Source organism: Festucalex cinctus, chromosome 11 (genome assembly GCF_051991245.1).
Source record: "Festucalex cinctus isolate MCC-2025b chromosome 11, RoL_Fcin_1.0, whole genome shotgun sequence".
In the NCBI taxonomy this organism is placed as follows: domain Eukaryota; kingdom Metazoa; phylum Chordata; class Actinopteri; order Syngnathiformes; family Syngnathidae; genus Festucalex; species Festucalex cinctus.
Window position 1 is genome coordinate 20,842,309 of NC_135421.1, and position 7,292 is coordinate 20,849,600.

Consider the following 7,292-nt stretch of genomic DNA (forward strand, 5'->3'; position numbering starts at 1 on the left):
AATACCTACAAATCAGTTTAGTTCTTTTTTTCTTATTTAATCTTCAACTATTTTTGTTCTGTAAAAATGTGTTTCATTAGCTCTCCAACTTAATAGAATGTTTGACTTTATAGTTTTTGCGGCAGAACAGGAAGTGATCGTAAAAATCACTGGCAAGGCGAAGTGTTGATTGCAGGAAATTCCCAAGTTTGTGCATGCCATACCCAATCCTCACATCCTGACTGGGTCATGGACAGTGTATTAAGCGCACCCGGTACATCACGTACTGTAAGTGTGTGCAAAAATCACATTTCCTCTTGCCCCTGCGCACTGTATCGACTTGTTTAAACTCCAATGGCAGCTGCTTCCCCTTTTCCTGCCCAACACACACAATCACGCGCGCGAACACAGACCAGGTCAGCTGTAACCATCCGGCATCTTGCTCGTAAAGGAGAAAAAAAATAAAAAGAAATATCGCTTTTCTCTCTTACAAGGTCCTTGACTCATCTAAGAATTTTAAGGTGACAGGAAGTCTTTTGGTTCTGAAGTGGTGCTTGCACCTAGACTGTTTTAAACAGAACATACTTTTATATTTTTATTGACACCAATGGATAGGTTCCTAAGATCAAGATCATGGTACCTTTGCCCATATTAAAGGAAAGCTACTTTGGTTCCGGTAAATACATGTATTTCCACTGAGCACAGTCTATGTCATTTTTAAACAACATATTGAATATTTGGTACTCTAGTAACTGTAAAAAGAAAAAAAAATGCTATAAAAAAAGATGTAGTTTGACAGTAAAAGTATTTCTTGACTTGGTAAAATAGCATCAGCGTGGCAAGGAGCTGATGTTAGCTATGCTAGTTAGCCATGTTAGCCGCCTAGCTAGCATGTCTAGCTCAACTACTTTAGTATTTATTTGGCCAATTGTAGACCTGTAGAACAACAACTGCTCATACACTGTGTGAAAAGTATTGGTGGTTTTTACAATATTACTTTTTTAAAAGTGTGATACAATGAAAGTAGCAAACAGTCCGTGTCTAATAAGCAATTTTGAAAAGAAGCAGACATATTTCATAACCTCCACCAAGTGCAAAAGCCAGAGACTGGACGTGTTGTGTTGTTTGTTGGTTCGTTAGCAGTTTTACCCTCAAAACTACACAATGAAGTTCCACAATACGTTGTAGTGCATAAATGGAGAACAGAGCCAGCCTTGGTCTCTACTCCCCGGAGGGACACCCTACTTTTCCAACTTGTGATGATGAAAGAACTGGACTCTTACTTGATGCATTTCATTTTTTTCTGTCGATGAAGTGAAACCAAAGAAGTTTGCCAGGCCTTAGGACAACCCCTCCAAAACCCTCAAACCTCCAGATGGCTGGTCCAGCTCTGGCCACTGTTGATTCATAAGCTGATCTTCTCACGGCAAGTGCCATGAGATGGCATGGAGAAGTGGGGGACAGACTCTTTGCTAAAATCCATTTGATCCCCCTGGAAGGCTTGAATGGCGCAGGAGAGGCAGAGCTGAGAGCTCGGGGCTGTTTATCAGGTCAGAACCAGAATCAGTTCATTTTTTTTCTCTTTCAGAAGCTATTTATTTCTACATCTTTATTTCTCTATACACAGCCGTCCACATTTTTAACACGATACTTCATGTGGATGTTTGTCGACGAGCCGCAGTTAGAGGTCAAATATATGGCTGTCGTGGTTTGAATGCGTCTGTGTTACATCATGCGTGTTTTGTGGCCATGTGACCAGTGCTTGGATTGCTGTCCAAGAAACAAGCGAGTGCAGGATGAAAAGAAGCATTAAATATGGATAAAGCAGTTTAAAAGGATAACGAGTACGACTGGAAGAGGATTAGCTGCTGTTTTTGGACATGGCCAACTGGGTTGCTTCCAAGACGTACGACAGTCTTGTTCTTAAGAGGAGACGTTTTTGGTTTTTATTCCCTAAAACATACATTATTCATCAATAAATGTAGTAACAATTTCATCATTGGTTGTATCATTTTGACAGAATCACTTACATCCACGTTGGTGCCTGAAAACTAGTTCTGTTCTTCATTTTTTTTTTTTTTTTGTCTTCATTTGTCTCGAGACTTCATCTAATTTGGCGTTTTTCCACCAACAAGCCCAGGAACTTTGAGTTCTGGGTAAAGGGAATTCTTGGTGGTAAAAGTTCAGCAGGAAATTTAGAATTGTGTTTCCACAGCGTCTTTCGAGTTCTCTGTAATTAATTCAAAGGAGTTGGTTTGAGTCCAGCCGATGTAAAAACAACGCGCCCAAATTTGACCAATCAGGCGTGGCCATTGCATCCCGCCCCCTCAAAGTTCCTGCCTGGCTCAGCAAGACCCTGCTGCCGAGATAGTACTTGGATGCCACCTGAGGAATTTAATTATCCTGGTAATTGTTGTTGGTGGAAAAATGTCCACTGAATTTTACCAAGGTAAACTGAAAAGTTCTCCAAAAGTTCTGGCGGTGAAAAAACGCCTATTGTCTAACTAATGATGCCCATTCATAAAAACACACATTATCGTTTTGGTGGGCCAATTGTCTTCAGTAGTTTCGCCTCAAAGCAAACACCCCAAATAACAACTCAACTTTTCCGAGAATTAGAAAATTGTTCCAGTTGAAATGAGATGAATCCTAATGAACGTCATTAGTTCCCTCACAGACAGATGTGCCTTTTATATTAACCGTATGTCTTCTAATCGCATTTCGTCAATCACTGTGATGCTGAAGAGAGCTCCTGTCATTTCAGTGAGGTCCACGGAAAGGTCAATTAGGAAAATGAGCACAAGCACGGCCCACATGCTCTTTATTATTTCATGAATATGGGAACTTTGGAAACACACTTCCAGGTATTACCTTTGTCTTTTCTTTTGACCCTTTATTACCGTGGAAAATAAGGATATTTTGGTCAGCTTCAGATTAGTTCAATTAAATTGTTACATTGATTCAAACAGTTTGACATTGTCGTCGTATGTGTTTGTGTGTATGAAAATCACACAGCAGTTTGTGCACCTTTACTAGACCTCACATCAGTCATCATGAAAGAATGATGGGAAGTGAAGGCTATATCCACCGGATGTTAACGTAAGGTAAGCTGATGCGCTTTCTAAACAGTGTTAACAATTTCACCTTCATTGTCATGTCGGAGGTGCCATGTGGATGACAGAGAAGAATGTTGATTCTCATATAAAAAAAAAACAAAGTTGGCTCTCAAACTACTGCCATCTTGATCAACAAAGCTTTGTGCTACTTAGGCTACGTTAACTAGCTAGCCATGAGCTTCGGTTAGCTACTAGTGAGCCTCCGTCGATTCTGAAGTCAGCAATCATCACCTCCGTGGCAGAGAATAAGCTACTTTTCGGACAAGTATTATTCTCATGAAGGGATGATGAAAGAAGAAGCCATGCTACATGCTAAGCTAACGTGCTAAGATTGGCACAGCCAGCAAGTTTATCACCGGATTTAAGTACTTGGGTGATGGAGTCCACTTTTCACAGCTGCCTGGCTGGAACCGTGTTAAAGCAGAGAACATAAAAAAAAAAAAATCAAACAAACAACAAAATAGACAAATTAACAGTCTGGATTCTGGAGAGGGATTGCTCAAGAACTGTAACGGAATGAATTAACTTACACTACGGTCTACATCAGCCAGGAACAGTGGCCTATAAGTTGTTAAAGTACATTAATATAATATAAATAAAATAGCAAATTTAATATCAGAGTAATGTTATTTATTTTTTGCCACTTTTTTTTCTTGAATTCTTAAGAACTTGGAAAGAAGAGCATCATTAGTTTTAAATGAGGTTACCATTTTGTTGACAGACATGGCAACATAATCGCCGTGTGTGTGCTTTTGTATTATCATCTTTTTCATGGAATTTGGGCATAAACTTTGAGTAAGTCTTGTTGCCCGAGCCACAGCACGTTTGAAGAAGGCCTCTGCTGTCTTGTCGGCTGCCACGTTTTGCACCGACAAACTGATACGGAAGGAGCCTAATCCATTAAGCCTGGGAGCGTTTCACATTGATTTGGCTCCAAACGGCCTCTTCAGAATAATCATCAGTCTGCATACACTCGGTCAGTCTGTCCGTTGGCCGTATGTCAGTCCGCCCGACCGCCTACACTACCAGTGTATATACAGTAGATCCATCTGGTGGCATTTAGTAGTGAACACTAGAAGAAACAATCACAACAACAAGCCTTTTTTGACAAGCTTGTTCATGTTAAACTCTAACAAAACACATTTGTGCTTTAACTTCACCACTCATGATCATAACAAAGAGGCTATTAGTCTTATTTGAAGCCCGTATCAGAGTTAGATGTTTTAAGCAACCTGATAGTCTGATATAATTTTGAAGCTGAGATCCATTTCTATAGTGTTGTCAACAGGGATATAATGAATTTGCCATAACAAAGCAAGGCTCATTTGGAAAAGCTTTCCACTGGAAATGTTATAAAAACAATCAAAGTGTGACAATTTCTGTGTGATTTCAATTTAAAGCTCAGCCTTGACGATTTCACTGAAAAAGGTGCTGTACGTAGACGCACGCTCACACAAAGTCGTGTCGCGGCCAGACATAATCCAGAGACGGAGAGACGGGAGGACATAAACAAGGCTGACAGGTACGCTAACACAAGCTTGCTTGAGTTAAGTCTAAATGTATTTTCCCTTCATATGTCATCCGATTGTCATTCTTATTTTTTATCACAACTGCTGGAACAGTACACGACACAACTCGATATCAGTGCGGCGCTGATGAGTTTTATTCAAATTTAACCTCGGAAATAATAGTTGGAAAAGAACATTTCGTCTCCTTTCTTCCGTACGGGGAAATATAAAACTTTATTACCTGTCCATAGATTTAATTTAACAGATCAGTAACTTTTTAATCTCACTACAAGTCGTGAGGGTGAAGCCTCCCCCTCAACAGATCAGTGAAGCATCTCACTCATTTTGAACAGCCAAGCATTTATCCTGTCTGCCTCTGTTGGCTGCCTTTATGAGGATGAGGGAAGTTGTTCCATGTGTCCAATTATACAAGCTTATTTTTCATACACGATCACATTTTGGGCGAAGGTGCACTGATGTGTATTTAATGGATCTTTTCAACAGGAGATCTGCTTTGCGTTGCGCCATAAAGCCTCCGCTCACACATACACGTACATATACATCCCCTGAGAGGTGTGCTGTTATCCAGACGCCCTGACGCGGACATTTCAGCCGGCTAAGACACACAAACAGTGCGAGTGTATTTCTACAGAACACACACACACACACACTAAAACATAAAGCGTGAGAAATGATTTTCACCTGGCGTGGATTGTGTTTCATCGCCTCAGGCGTGAGAGACTTTAAGTGAGGTACACGCATACTGACGATCAGGACAAATTTCAGCATTGTTCCCTCATCTTCAATAAAAGGCCTGATTATTGGATTTTTCTGAAAGATTATACTGAGGAAGTGTTACCCAACCTTTATTGAGCCAATGTGTATATTTCACATTAGAAAAATCAAACGGCACATCACTAACAAAAATGTCACCAAAGTATTTTCTGTATAACAGTGCATAGCACTGAAATAATGATGATTTCATCTCAATTTTTTCGCAAATTTATTTCTTGAGTTTTTCCAAACGGCTTTATACTAGGTTGAACACTGTTGCCGTGGCGACGCACTGTTTGCCGAGAAAAATACTATTTTTAAAGGTTTAAATATTGGTGAAAACATGAAACTTTGTTGACACAAAATGCCTGGCAAACAAATGAATATTTTATTAGTTTAACAAAACACAAAAGGCTCAGTAGCGCCACCTAGAAAGTTTTAACAAACCCGCCCCAATTTTACCACGTTTTACCAAGATCTACAAAGAGATGTAGGCGTATGTAATAGCCCAAGACCTACAAAAAAATCTCTTGGCGTCATATGCTAAATCACTGTTGCCGTGGCGATGCGCTGCTTGCAAAGATACATGATGCTGTTTTTGAGCGTCTAACCCTAGGCAAATACTCATGACATTTTGCAATCACATAAAGCCTGGCACAAACAGATATATTTTAGAGGGTTCTTGTCCGATGTGCCAGGATGCCGACGTGCCAGCACGCCAATGAGGGCCCTTCATAGCTGCTTGCAGCTCTAGTTACTTTCATTTTTAATCATTTGTTTTTATTTGTTTCTAAATAAGTGAAACTATGCCACACACTGCAAGACCAGTAAGCAGTAAACGCTCACTCGTAAAAAAAAAATACTTAAAATTTTAAAAGGTAACCACAAAGGGAGTTTCCCTGCTTGTGCTCCAAAAGGTTCCATTACACATACACGTTCACTTGTGTTGGACCCTTCACACTAATCACTTTCCACTCCTGGCTCAAAAACTTCATTTTCTTCTTTTCCCCTGCTCTTCATCTGCTCCACTTGCACTCCTCCTGCCTCGCAGGCATACCCGCACACTTCTGGAGGCGAACTAACTGCCTGTTAACGTTCGCAGGCTGGCTGAAGGCTTCCAGATTGTTGTGTTTAGACAAAGTGCAGCGCGGAGACAGACGGGACGACGGACTGCAAGGAAAGTGAGCAAACACACCATCTCGTGCGCAGCTCTTGACACAAACTGACATTTGTAGAAGCCTCACACACGCGCAATATTCCGTATGTGTGTGTGCGCACTCACCTGCAGTTCGCACACATCCTGCAGGACACTTACTGGAGCTTTTCCGTAGCTAATTATACTGCTTAAATGTCAAGCCCGTTAAAGTGGCCTATTTGACTTAATAGGGATGCAGAGTGTAAATAAATGCTTGAGTCCGGTTTGTTTTTACGGCTCCCCAGTATGCTTCTCTCTTTCAAATCCAATTCCAAAGCTGATTTATTCACTCTGCGTTTCATTCTCGCATCTCCACCTTTCTTTCTTGTTGTTTTGGCTTTATTTCCCCCCCCAATCTCCGCACTCCCTTTAAATTTGTTATATCACCTTTCTCCTTTGCACTACCTCCAAAGAATTGGCTTTGTTTAGTTTCATTCCAGCCAGTCAGTGACTCACTTCGCATCAGTTTGATCCCGCCTACACACGCTTTGCATATCAAGTCATAAGTGCAAAGTTCTATAACTTGAAAAAGCACCCGCTACGAACAGAATGTTTAGCATACTTGAACTGGCTCCTGTACAATAACTATGCTGCAGAATGCTAGAAAATGCTTTTAATATGATTGTAATTTTGTCGGATGGATTTTTTGTCTATGATGCAGATACAGATACTTTTGAGAGAAACAAAATTCAAACCAATAAACTGTGTTCCTCCGCAGAC